Source organism: Podarcis bocagei (genome assembly GCF_964188305.1).
Source record: "Podarcis bocagei genome assembly, chromosome: 15".
In the NCBI taxonomy this organism is placed as follows: Eukaryota; Metazoa; Chordata; class Lepidosauria; order Squamata; family Lacertidae; genus Podarcis; species Podarcis bocagei.
Window position 1 is genome coordinate 13,817,636 of NC_138141.1, and position 14,391 is coordinate 13,832,026.

General features: G+C 38.5%; 1 protein-coding gene and 1 long non-coding RNA gene across 6 annotated transcripts in view; one reads left to right on the top strand and one right to left on the bottom strand.

The window, feature by feature from the left end:
* CDON (cell adhesion associated, oncogene regulated) overlaps positions 1-14,391 on the bottom strand; it is a 121,429-nt gene that overhangs the window by 44,239 nt on the left and 62,799 nt on the right. Inside the window, exon 1 of one of the 5 annotated variants that reach the window (XM_081171614.1) lies at positions 12,406-12,569. The exons of the other annotated variants lie outside the window; for them this stretch is intronic. The gene's annotated coding sequence lies outside the window, so the exon portion shown is untranslated. Of the gene's footprint in view, positions 1-12,405; positions 12,570-14,391 lie in introns of those variants that run through there. 5 annotated transcript variants of the gene reach the window in all.
* Positions 5,992-8,818, top strand: LOC308574428. The gene is made up of 2 exons (XR_014002499.1): positions 5,992-6,164; positions 8,703-8,818. It is a non-coding gene; the product is annotated as an uncharacterized lncRNA (long non-coding RNA).

Below are 14,391 nucleotides of genomic sequence, written 5' to 3' on the forward strand. Positions count from 1 at the left end.
ACAAGCAAGGAAATAATCAACTCCACATGAGCCACTTCTAGCCCATCACAATGAAAAAGGCCTATGACTAACCCCAGGAAAGGTCATCGAGACCATGGGGGTCACATGAAGAAAAAGGCAATAGTGAGAGGCTGCCAGCTGCAATAAGAATCAGTGTGTTCCTAATTACATTCAGAAAAGAAGGGATTGAGCTCAAATAATGTTTTGATTTAGTCACAACCTAATGTAAAAGCCAGGAACTACAACTTATATTTTTGTGTATTACTAGATTAAAAGAAGTCAGGCCTCCAACATGCCTGCGGATGAGAAACTTGCAAAAGTGATTTGAAAAGTCAGATCTAGAAGTACTTTGGGAAGAGAGAAGTGAGTCTGTTGGTTTCCAAGGTTCAGTCCTCCAACTAAATTTGCAATTTCAATATTTGTACTAGCCTTTCACAAATCTATGGTACTGAATGGAACAAAGAATTTACCAGTAGTTTTTCAAAACAAGAATGAAGGCAGGATATGTGTGCACACACCTAAATTTTCTAAATTTAGGACAAAAATACAATGTGTGTAACAAGCTAATTTGAAGTATACTTTAGAATCATAATATTATTTCAAAAGTTAACATTTTTAACCATTTCAGGAGAATTTTTTGTTATTCATTATTTTTGACACAGATATGTTACAAGCCAGGCTTTAATTTATCAGAAATTTTGAGATGGCATCGCTTATTTATTCCAGAATCCTAGGTGTGTAACCTGATATCTGAAGCACCTGGGAGGGACTTATTTAGCCTGCAGTCTCCATCTTGTAACTGAGTCTACAAGCTGACCTCTTGGTCTCATCTCTGTGTAAACATCTTAATTGTAAGCTGAGTTCTGGGGAACTCAAAAGTATGCTACACTTTTGTGACATTTTGGATGGTCCCGATGAAGATATTACCAAAGTAGTGGAGATATTGTCATATTTTACTTGTGTATCAGCCTGTCTAACTTTGCCTTTTTTCTTATTATTGTATGTCATCTTTAGTAAGCAAATAGAATGGCAATTAAGAAATTTTTTTAAAAATTGTTCTAAAATTGCTAGACCAAACAGAAGACAGTCCTCAAGCCTGCTGTCTTTTTCCACAACTGCCATCTTCCACCTATTACTATTGGGGTAGCTCTTCCGACATCTTCCTTGGGGCAAATTAAGAGCTGTATGCCCTGAAGGAAGGCAGAAGTGAAGAAGCTCAAGGTAGGAGGCTCATTATCAGCTCTTGAAGGGACCACCACTTGGTCTAAGAAGAAAATGTTCCATATTTTGTACCATTTGTTTGTTTTAGTATTTTAAAAATGCAAATAACATTGGAATGCCTGGGAAGAAAGCTAGTACTGCATATCAGTATAACACTGTTAGAAACTGAGATATGAAAGCTAGGAGCTAAATGGCACCTTAAACCTAGGTTATGAGCGCAACAATGGACTGTCAAGGCACTTTTTTAATAACAAGAATCCTTCTTCCTACCCACCCCCCTAATATTCTTAAGAGGGTCTCTTCTCCAGTCTTCAGAGAGTAGCTGGAAGTGGGGAGACAGAAAAAGATCCTCCTTTCCTTCCACTATGCAGTTTTAATCTGAAATCTTTGGCGCAGTACTGCGCCCAGAGCTCAGAAACTGCGCGCGCAAATGAAATTCCCTGTTGTAAAATGTGCCTAGAACAATGGGAGTTTCAAACACTGCAGTGAAATCAATAAATAAGAATGTATAAAAAGTGGTAGTTTCAATGAAGGCTGCTGTCATAAGCTTTTATGAAAACCCATTTAATTAATAAATTTATTATAGGTATGTTTAATAACAGCTACTAATCGGTTTATTATCCCCCTCCCATCTTCCTAAAATAAATTAATATAGCATGGTTTAAATCTGAACAGACAAGTATATGCATGTCTACTCAGAAGCAAGTCTCACTAAGTTCAATGGGCTGACAGCAACTGAGTTGTCTGTTGTCTGGCTATGCACATCTTACTCCCTCGCTCCCATAACTTCTGGGTTTGGGTCATTTTACACTCCAAGAGCAGAAAGGGTGGAGTTAGGTACAGCAACTAAATCTGAGGTGTGTGATATCCCTGATACTATTCATGATAAATATGGACACTTGACACAGAAAAGGCAACCAGATGAATACAAATCTCCACAGGCCACAAGGGGGAAGGGGATTAAATGAATGCTGTTTCAAAATGATATGGAAAGGCAGGAATGTGGAAAATTTCCTCATCAAAATCCAATACCATCTGCTGTAGGTCACTGTAACACTCTGAACGCAACCATTAAGAACATATGTTTAAGCAAGCTTTATGCTACTGTGTGCACAAGTACTACCTGAGAGATAAGTGAGACAGAAAGACAGTGACTTGCTAAAGTCATGCAGAGAGATCCCATAGTTATGCAGGCATTTGAACCTGCTCACCTTGGGCAACTAGATGGCTTGTGTGCAACACCAATATGAAATGCTTTAATTGTTTGTTCTGAACATTTGTATACCGCTATTCTTTAAAAAAGTATCACAGTGGTTTACAACAGTTATACATTAAAAATACACAAAATTACGGTAAAAAACAACAACAGAGAACAGTTAACTATTACAGAAATATGTATGTGTAACTGCCAGCATAAGCCTCATGGAATAGAAAAAAATTCAGCAAGCATTTAAAACAGGCGTCAGCAACCTTTTTCAGCCGTGGGCCGGTCCACTGTCCCTCAGACCTTGTGGGGCGCCAGACAACATTTTTTGGGGGGATGAACGAATTCCTGTGCCCCACAAATAACCCAGAGATGCATTTTAAATAACATTTAAATAAATTACATTCTACTCATGTAAAAACACGCTGATTCCCGGACCGTCCATGGGCTGGATTGAAAAGGCAATTGGGCCACATCCGGCCTTAGGTTCCCTACCCCTGATTTAAAAGCTGAAAAAGAAGGTACCTCTACTGGCAGAGTATTCCACAAGTATTCCAGTGACACAAAAGGCTTCTTGTTACTATCAAATGAGCTTCGTCAACTTAGGAAACAACTAAAGATTTCCTTGCAGATTATCTCAGGGATCAGTCTGGAATGTAAGGGTTCAGGTGGTCCCTAAGGTAAATTAATACAAGGACCCAGAACCTGACTTAGTAGCAGATTGGCAGCAATGCTAATGTTTTAACTATGCTATCACATGCCATCAGCCACATCCCCGGCTGGAGCTTCCACACAAGACCCAGGGCAGCACCACATAGAGCACATTGTAGTAATCTAGCCTAGAAATTACAAATGCATGGACTGTAGTGGTTATGCTATCCCTGTTCAGGAACAAATATGCCTATTTTCATTTGTTAAACGTGAGATATCTATATAACTCAGCAACAATGTTATGCCATCATTTATGCTCTGAATTAAAGTTGATGAGCAACAAACTCGCTTCCAAGTTTATATCACTGTTCTAAAACAAGGAAGGAATCAAGCAGTCAACACTCCATTTATACATATTACAAACATGATATTGTCCACCCTGCCCCAAATTTGGAAATCACTATGCATGTAGTAATCATACGTATCAAGGTGTACTGCTCTGATTATGTGACTCCCAATCCCAAGACACTTGTTTGTCCCACTCTTTATTGGCATTTGAACATCTTGTAAAAAAACCTGCTATTTTTTCATGCCTTTGCTATTGTGATTATCTGTCCCTCCTACTAGTGCTCTGATGGTGACCATATGTTGCTTTAAAGCTTACTTTGTTGCTGTAACTTCATTCCTAACCTTGTTTGATTTTAATAGTATATTAATATTTACCACTTTGAGAACCTTCAGTTCTCAAAGTGGTAAATATAAATTTAAATTAAAAACAGAGTCAGGCACTAAAGATAAACCAAACTCTAGAGATAAAGGGTGTACCAAGCACTTTTTACAACCTTGAATCACAGATGTGCACTAGTAAAAAAATTTTTCTAGATTCTACAAGTCACAACACTTTCCTGGGAAAAGGTTTAATTTAAAGCAACAGGTAAAGTGTTCCACTGATTCACTATGACTAGACTAGGGTGTTTTGTTTTTCGAGTCAAGTTTCAGCATGAGCTAGTAGGAACAAAAATATGCCAACTTGCCACAAAGCACCATTTCATGTTTCATCAAACACCACAACCATTTGAAGGAACTCTTGAACTTTTCCAGGGAGTTTATTTCACAGAAACTTAGAATCATAGAACTGTAGAGTTGGAAGGGACCATGTGGGACACCTAGTCCAACCCCCTGCAATGCAGGAATCTTATACCCAACGCAGGAATCTTTTACCCAACGTAGGTCTCAAACCCACAATCCTGAGACAAATTCTCTGTGTGCAAGTTATTGTGAAACAAAGTACAATGGTGGCTTATTTCTGCAAGTATTAAATCCACATAAATCCATCTACTACTGAAATTGAAAGTCACTATGAAAATCTTGTGCCTTGCAACATGAACCAGGATTATTATAGCTCACAAGTAGAAGGCTACAAACAACTGCTACAACACTAAATAAAAAAGGACAGAACCAAATGCAAAAGAGCAGAGAAAGAGGGAAACTTCAAAATAGTACAGGGTAAAGGAGAGAACTCAAGTAAAACAGTAAACTGTCCAGTGAGTATCAATATAAACTCTCCTCAGAGGCATTATAATTCACCTTAAACTAAATTTACACCCCCAAGGAACGTTTCAACAAAATAATGTAGTAAATTGTCCATTTACTCTTTTATTAGAGTTCACTACATTTTCCAGTCCCATTTTGAGTCTTTCTTTATGCCATACAGAATGGTAACAGAAAACTTTGAAGAGTTTTTTGCAACCCTTAAAAAAATATTGATTTAACTTAGAAATTATGACCACTGATTATGACCACCGACCAATGAATACATATTTTAATGTATTTCCTTGCTCCTGACTTTTCAACATTTCTATTACAGTTTAATTCTTGGAAACTATAAAGGCTAAGAAAAGTTGGGCAACTCATCATTGTAAGGCTCCGTGGGTCACATAGCTAAAAAAACTGTACACATTTTGCTGACATGCTGCCAACCTGATTACACAGTTGTGTAAGAAATTCTAATTATGGTGTGATGCCTAGAGAGAAATACTTTTCTCCTCTGAAAAACCCCAAAACTGTACATGTTTCAAAGCTAGATAGCGGCCACCACCTTTATCTGAGCCACACTTCAATTGGTAAGCCTTTTACATTTTGCCTTGAGGTCTATAAATTTTCATTCTTGAACTCAACTCATAGGTCAACTAAATCAGTGTTTCCCAACCACTGTTCCGCGGCACACTAGTGTGCCGCGAGATGTTGCCTGGTGTGCCGCGAGATGTTGCCTGGAGGGAGGCGGGCGAGTCGGGCGGCGAGAGGCGGGGCGGCGGCGGCGAGGAGAGGCCGCCCAGCGCGGGGCTCTTGCCGTCTGCCTGCCTGGCTGCCTGCGAGCTCGGCGGGCAGCGCCTCCGTCCGCAGCGCCCGCCTCGCGGCTCTCATTCCCTGCCCCTGTCAAAGCTCACCCAGCCAAGCCGCGCTCTCCTTCCTGCCTCGCTTTGCTGCCTCCTCCCCCCCCCCAAAGCTTGGAGGTTCCCCGGCAAGGGGGAGGGGAAAAAATTGAAACTTAGACTTTCGTGCGTCCCTCCCGGCGTGACGCTGCGCGCTGACGTCACGGGGCTGTAATGGTGGTGTGCCTCCAGATTTTTTTCATCAAACAAGTGTGCCTTTGCCCAAAAAAGGTTGGGAAACACTGAACTAAATTACACATCTGCAAGCTATAGAAGGAATAGGGTAGGGCAGGATTTTCAACTGTTTTAATTATTCAATTGTTATAACGAGACACACAAAAAAGCAGCTTTGTTCTAAAACTTGGCATGCATATGGCCCTGACTATGTAATGCACACTAAACCATGTCGAACACATCTGGTTCTTAGGTATGGCCAATGACAGTCTAATGGAACTTGCACATGGAATACAGATTGATTCTACCCTCTGACCTAGAAGCATGATTCTCTGTATATTATTCAACATTCCAAAACATTCTGACTAAAGTATGTCACAAGAATGGAGTAGAACACACAAGGTATGCCATGCCAGAAGTGCATAAACAACCCAGTAAAAGTCCACACATCTCAAGAAAGCAAATCAAGCACGGCAGTACAGGTAACTACAACTTGTGTGCATTTAACTTGAACACATCCAGCTTTATGTGCTTGGCTAAAAAATAAATGAGTGGATGGAAATGGAATAGGTGTCTAGGGAAAAAGGCTTTGGCAATCTTACACACCCACTCAACCCAATGTGTTTTGACTATATACGATTTTTACTTTATGCGCTGTCCCTGGAGCGTAACCCCTGCGTAAGTGGAGAGTTGCCTGTACAGAAGAAGAAACCCAAGTAGACTGTTGGTGCATTTTCAGTGAGGAAATTCTTTTAGCTTTACAGTGCCTTACTCCATTCACTAGTGTAAGCAATCAGTAGTTAAGATACTTTGCATTCAAAAAGAAAGAAAGCTACTAACGTGTACAAGAACTAGGTTTTAATCCAAATACGATCCCTCAAGTAGTCTCAAATTCAATCGCATAGAGGGAAAAGTAAGATGAGCTAACGTAGAGGCCTGAAGACCTATTAATTTGGTTTGAAAGACTAGAAAAATGACATTAAAGATGATTCAGATATGATGAAGGAAGAACAAGTGTAGAGATCTGACATTTCATTCCATCACAATGCTCAGATGCCTCAACACTGTTCTTTTGGGAAATTCCAAAACTTAAATGACAGGAAGAGACACTCACACAAGAATGTAAAAAGAGACTGCTGGATCAGGCCAGAGGCCCATCTACTTCAGCAGCCTGTTCTCACACTGACCAACCAGATGTGTATGGAAAACCCACCAGCAGGATCTGAGCACAACATCACTCTCCCCTCCTGTGGTTTCCAACTTTGAAGGCAGAACATATCCATCAGGGTTGTTATTATTAATTATTATTGCTTACATTTATATACCACCTTTATCTTCCAAGGATCTCAAGGTGGTGTACATGGTTCTCCCCCCCCCCCATGTCATCCTCACAACAATCCTGTGAGGTAGGTTAGGCTAAGATAGATCATCCAGTGAGTTTCATGGCTGAGTGGGGATTCAAACCCTGCTCTCCCAGGTCCTGATTGCAACACTCTAACCATTACACCACACTGTTTAGTATCCATTTTGGCTAAAGAATAATTGTGTTCTGCTATTAAGTATCCACCAGTCATTAAGCACTTGTGCAAAGGTATCTCAACTCTACTCTAAAATAACTAATAACTTAATTTTCAACTGTACTTACACTGACATTGTCAAGAAACTATAGCAACTCTATAAAATACAGGCCAAAAGTACGCCAGCTTATCAAGTGTTATTTTCTGTTGCAACTTGTACTATAGATACTATTTGTGATCCATAAAATGAACATATATCTATTAAATCCACACCTGCAGCTACAATTTATAGCCACCCAGTCATCTACTACTGTCTTACATCATAGGTAATTAGAATTCACTGAATTCATGGCCACAGGGAAAATACAAGTCCCATGAATGGGAACACAAAGCAAACACGAGTTCCACAGAATTTCAACCAGCATATGGGAGAGATGAATTAAATCTGACTCAATACGGAGTAAGAAAGGAGCAACTGTTAAGTTTTGACTTCATGTTATTTATTCTATACTTCACTGACATTTTCACCAAACTCAGTCTTGCTTGCATTTTGCTGGCATATATACTAGATTCAAATGAACTGGTGGGCCACACTTTTTAACCTCCTGTAATTCTTTCAGGTTTTGGGAAACCAAAACCCAATGCAAATTTCCAGGTAACTCAGCAGAAGATTCCATGAGGAAATCAAGCTTTAATGTTCCAAAATGTATCTCAACAGCTTTATCAGATCACAGAACAGCAGATTTACAACAGTATCATTTCAGTATTCCTTCAACAATGCAGAAGTCTTATTAGAAAGATTTCTTGGATTGAAGGCTACAGCTATTCTAAAATTTACATGGTATCAACATTGTTTGTACAGCCCCTGATTTATAGGATATAATGCCAGAAATAAATCCACTTAGTGGTAGGCAAGTCTTGCACCAGCAGTCAAATGCTTTATAACTTCTGTGATTGCTAAATGGGGATTTGAAGAATTAAATTAAGGATTTGTGATTATTTGCTTTTTAATAATTTCTAAGATTAGGTATTCAGGTATTCAAGCAACAACTTGATTGTTTTATTTAGAGCATAGGCAAAAAACAAAGTCTTGCAGCATCTTTAAAATTAATTTATTATGGCACATGCTTTCAAGGACTAAAGTCCACTTTATCTGATGTATGGAATATGATTTTGAATGAGTAGCTACAATATAGTACACATGACTATAAAGAGACAAAACATTAGCTGTCAGATGAGCAGAAAATGAAATGTAAGAAACACAGATGGTGAAAAATGTATTAACGCTTAACTGTATGTAAAAGAATTACAATGAGCAACATTGCTTTGTGAACAGTAACATACACATCCTGGCATTGCAAGTTAATCAACACTTCTCTTTGTTCAAGAACTGTCAACTTAAGGTCAGTAACAGAGTATTCTGTGGTGGTGAAATGTTCTCCAATGGAATATTGTCCTTTTTGATGTAATATTTGTGTTTTCTCTCTCTTTCTTTGCATAGAGGCTACTGACCTGGTTGCCCTATGCTGCATGGAATGCAGAAGGCCATTACTGGCAGATGATGCTGTTTATCATACTGGAAGACAAGCAGGTGAATAAACCCTTGATATTGTGGTTAACATTATTAGGTCCTTTAATACCTATTTTATTGCATCTGTATCTGAGCTTGTTGCAGTGTTTGATCCTTGCATTTGTGCCTCTGTTATGTGGGCTGTTGGCAATGGTGAGCAGCTGATTCAGGTTAGGGGGACTGCCGGTGAATCAAGACATGCCTACTGCCAAACTGCAAAATATAGTTGTAATGGATGATGGGTTGGAATAGTCTTAGCTGGGAGGTATAAGGGACAAAAAGTGGTGTTCTGACACCTTCTCCATATCTGTCCAGTACAGCACAGGGTTTCATAGAATGCTGGAAGAAAGAAGTTCCATAGGTAGGAAGAGGCTGCTGACCTCCTCTAACATGCCCTCACTTTCAATCACAGAGAGCACCATCAGGAGGCTGACACTGGATTCCAAGACTTATTCTTCTAATAGCTCAATTTAGGACCCTAGAGGCCCACACCCAATGAATTGGCTGGTACAGAATACGCAAATGTGCCCACAGTTACTAAATAGTAGACTGAGAGAAAATTTCTCCTCACTTTTCCTGATACATGGCCTCCATCATCCAGGTTTATCTCCCATATCTGTCTGCCTAACTTATTCCATCACCCTCCCTTACTGATATGTCACCTGACTGCATCATGCTTTCTCTTGTGCCAACATCATGCTTCCTGCATATATGCTGTGAGGGGTGAGGAGAATATGTTCACTGCCTATACTGCCAACAAAGGGCTCAGGTAGAAAGACAGGGATGACAATCACCACTTCTCTTCCCCACTTCTCTTCCTTTACACTCAACAAACTTGCAGAATCAGAACCCGCTGCCTTCTCACTTCTAAGATCACATACATTTCCTGCCTGGTTATGACTGTCTTAGAGATGCCCAGACCTCAATGGACTTGTCATAAAATCACAACCCCATTGTTGAAGCAGTGAGGTAAGTAAACCCTCAGTGCACTGTACATCTCTGTCTCATATGCATCCTCAATGCCCAGCAGATTAGCTAGAGTCCACCCCTGATTTTTCAGCACAGCTGTCTTCCACACACTCTCTGCACAGCTTACTTACACCAATTCCCTGCTTCGTCACTTGCCACCTACTTTTCTATGGATACAAACATACAAGCAGCCCTGCTGGATCAGACCAAAGGTCCGTCTAATCCAGCATGCTGTTTTCTCAGTGGCCACTAATTTCTAAAACCTTAATGTCAGCCTTTCCCAACCTGCTGCCCGCCAGATATTGTTGGACTTAATTCCCATCAGCCTCAGCCAGCTGGAGTTGTCTAAAACATATGGAGAGCACTAGGTTGGGGAAGACTCATCAAGACAGCTGTAGAAAGTAGACTTATGTAAACCCTACAGGTAGCAAGAAAAACCATTTTCAGTAGAGACAGAGAAAGGTACCTGCTATTTACTGATATGTTTTTCTTGAGCATAATGAACCATCAAAAACTGGCCTCATAAAGCAAATGCCACATCAGTTACCACACAAAATATAGATTGGAATACTCACTTATGACACATTTCTAAGGCAGACATCAGTACTACATAAAATGCCCCAGGCTACTTTAAGATAGTTTACTTTACATTAAAAGAACAGACTTGGCTGCAATGCTAAGATACAATTACATTTTAAAAACTGTGCCCTTTCTTCAAGTCACTATCCAAACTTGTTTCTGTGGTTTTCAATTCATAGTTTTATTGTACCAATAACTTGATATGGACTGACTGCCCACTAGTTTTCACAAGCTTTATTCTCCTAATGTACAGAATACAGTGCATATATTTTTTGTACTTTGATAACAAATGCATGTGTGTGCAATTCGTGCTTTGGTGAACCCATTCCAAAATAGAAAGCTGAAATCAAGAATCTTGAATTTACATTCTAGCAGACAGATAGTAGTGCTAGCATGACTCCCAAATTACTGTTTCTTTGTTTCCCTAAAGTTATAGCTGTTGTACTATCAAACATGAAAAGTATCTACTACTCTAAAGTTTCCTGAACAGGTACTGTATTCACAAATAGTGCTGCCTTTGCAGCTGACCAGCAGAGGGAGTACGTCACAGCCAATGTTCCGCATAGCTGAAAAGAATTTTGTAAACATCACAAACTAGATAATTTTACTAAACAGAAATAGAGAAGATCAATGTTTGCAGATCATGAGCAGAGAATGCCAACTTCTCAGAATAAAAACTGTGTTGGAAATAAAATCTTACTTTCAAATGCTAGGACTACAGGAGAGATTCAGTTGTAATCCTAAAATATTAGCTCTTGTGTCAATCAATATAATACCATTTTATAATTTTCCCACTGTTTTGTGCTTTTACCAGGCTGACATTTAAGCTATTTATTATACTTGTTAGCCCACATCATACCTAATTATGCTTAAATGAAACTTACAAACAAATAATATTCCAATCTTACTTCAGAAGTATATTTCATGCAACCGATTGAATTACGTAAATCTAAGGAACTCCTTACATTTTTCTTTCCCCTTCATATGCCCTATTTTAAAATATCCAAATGATAAACTAGAAATGCTACTGGAAATGTTTGTCAGTGCAACTACTAAAATTGGATTCCAAACTCAGACAGTACCAGAGACAATCTTAGCCAATACTGATGTTCAGTGCTTTTTCCTGGGGTGATGCATGCCCCTTAACATTTTGCAAATCTTTGTACTTTTGTCCATTTACTGTATTTATTTTTCCCAATTTGAACTATAAAATGGTGATTTTCTTGGGTCAAAATGAGAGTACCCCTAAACATTTCTTTAGAAGAAGAAAAAGCATTGCTGGTGCTGTAAATCAAATCATTACAATTTCCACATTTAATGTACATACACAAATAACAACAGAAAATCTAAACCCTGAAATTAGCACACCCTCCAAGAATCATGTTAAAGAATAAGCTTCGCTTCCTAAACCTTTTCAATTAAAAAATAATGTTTAAAAATTGGAGCAGGTAGAGGGGAGTATGTATTTAGAGAAGGGATTGTCATCCTTAAAAGTAAGCCACATTACACAAGACTACGTATGCAGTCTTTGTGATTCTGTTCAGGCAAGGTGCAATATTCAGTTGCTAAGTACCTTAGTTGTTTTAATGAAGTATGTCTAAAAAATAGACATAAATTCCATGTACAAATTGTAAATGGAAACAATGGACCACATAAGAAATATACCATTCAATATAGAAATATGATAATCACCAAATGATCAAACATGTATAGTGCAATCCATATATATTCTTGCATACAAATCATATACCACTTGCATATGTTATCAAAGATTTAAGATAAAAAGATAATGAATACAAACTTGGAACTATTGAGAAAAGCTTCAATTACCAGTATTTTTCCTATGGGGGAAGATGAAAAGTATACAAATAAAAGGTTAATTACCAAGAATCTGTTACTTATTCAGACCTTTAAAAAAAATCAGCGTGATCAAAATAGTGCTCTAGAGGCTTCTCTCAGCAAAAATCTGTGCTTTAAACAGTACCACAAATATGATTAAAAATAATCAAAAAACCAAATTTATATTAACTGGCAAATAAAAAGTACACACCATTGCCTGTTATATTCCATCTTATTAAAAAGACTCACCCACTCCACAAGTCTAAGTGCTTGCACTGATAATGCTTTGCCACCGGTTTGCTTCTTCAGACTGAGAAATAAGTGATGGTTTCAATAATAAGGGTGGTTGAACTAATTTCAGTGCCTTACGTAAAGTACAGTTCTCTTTAAACATCAGTGTCTAACTATTTGTATTCTTTGGGGTTGGGCTTTTCTCTCACTAGATAAGCTGTTAAGTCATGCCTTGATTTTAGATCTGCCAACATACAGATTCTTCTGGTGTAGCCTCCCCCACTCATCATCAAGAGTGATATACTTCTTGTTCTATTTTCCCCACCCCCACCCGTATTACAAAAAAAGGCACTGCAGGGCAGAAATTCCTCAGGTGCTTGCTAATGGAATTCCCAGGGTCTATGAGCCGCTTCGGGGATCAAGAGATCTCATAGCCCCTGCTGGGGTAAGAAGCAACGAGTCTGTTCCATTTAATCAAATACAGAATGAATTTTCAGCCCTATTCACTAGGTTGTCTCCAGGGCTCCAAAAAAGCACTAGGGAGCAAGAATCACACTAATGTGGCTCTTTCAGGCAGATATAATTAGTTTGATTTTAAAGAGTCACATTAATATCACCTCAGTACTATTACCCAGATTGTGCGTGACAGCGATACTGTACATCGCAAGGCTGAAAAAGGGAACTAAGGAAATATAAAAAGAATCATACAAAATGCTACATCTTCTACAAAGGGATGTTTCCTATTATTGCATGCTGCATGGTTTCATTTTAACAGCAAGACATTCATGCTTAACTCTTTGAGAATGAAAACAACCTAGCAGTGATTAATTTTTCCTTTAGATTTTTAACTTTAGAAATGAAATCTCTTTGTACATGACACTGAGGTTACTGAATACTATGAGTTTTGAAAATCATGAGATATAACGAATGCCAAATGGCCCTGGGAGATAACTTTTATGGCTAAAAGTCAAGGGATATTTCACAGTTAGATAACATTAACATTTAAAATAATATTGCCCTAAATCCTGTTTAAAATGCGCTGCAGACAGACTACAACCATTATTACTTGTGAAAGGAAACTGTCAGATAATAGGTCATAATGAACTAGATTCAATCCCTAGTTTATGTACATGCTATAACTAAAAAGAAACACTTGCCCGGCAAAAAATGTAAAAATACATCAAAATAGGTCTGCGTGTTTTTTATCCATCATGGAAAAACATCAGATTATAGGCCTCCTAAATTGAGTTCAGTACCAAGTCCTCTCTCACTTTGACAGTAAAAGGAGTACAACAGTCCTTGCTCTGGTACATAGAAAACTCACTCTGTACTGTTTTGCTGACCTGGCTGTCTAAACAATCAATTTAATTCACTTGAAAGTCAAACCACCTGCTAGACTGGGCAAGGATTATGAAACCTACAAACTAAAGCAACATGATCCAACTCTTTACTGTGTCCTGTAGAGTTCTTTTCACAGGAAAAATAATATTTGAATACAAAGTTTTAAAACCAGCCAAACCTCTGTTAAGAGTGATACAGGGTTAAAATCACAGCTGATCTCCTTTTGACACAAACACAAGTGTTTTGACAGAGAATCATAAATACTCTGCTTAGAAATCAATAGAGATAGCCTCCAGGAACAGCAGATTGAGGCATCAATCTCCTGCAAGTTTGGTTAATTAAGATGCTGAAAGAACTTAATGCTAAGAATTCTCTTATGTAAACCCACAAGTCACAGCGAATTATGTTCCTGATTAAGTAAGCAAACTGTTCCTCTGAAATTAGGTACAGTACAGAGAAACAAACTTTTCCTATTTTATAATATCTTTCTTCCACACAACTCATTTGGACACTATGCAATTTTAACATGTGCATAACAGATAGCGGCAATGCAGGCTGCTCCTGGTAAGAATGCTTTCTAGTTGAGCAGCAGTTAACAACAGTTAATTTAAACTTTCCAGACAAAATGTGATGTTTCATCTCAGCCCAAATGAGAAGAACTCC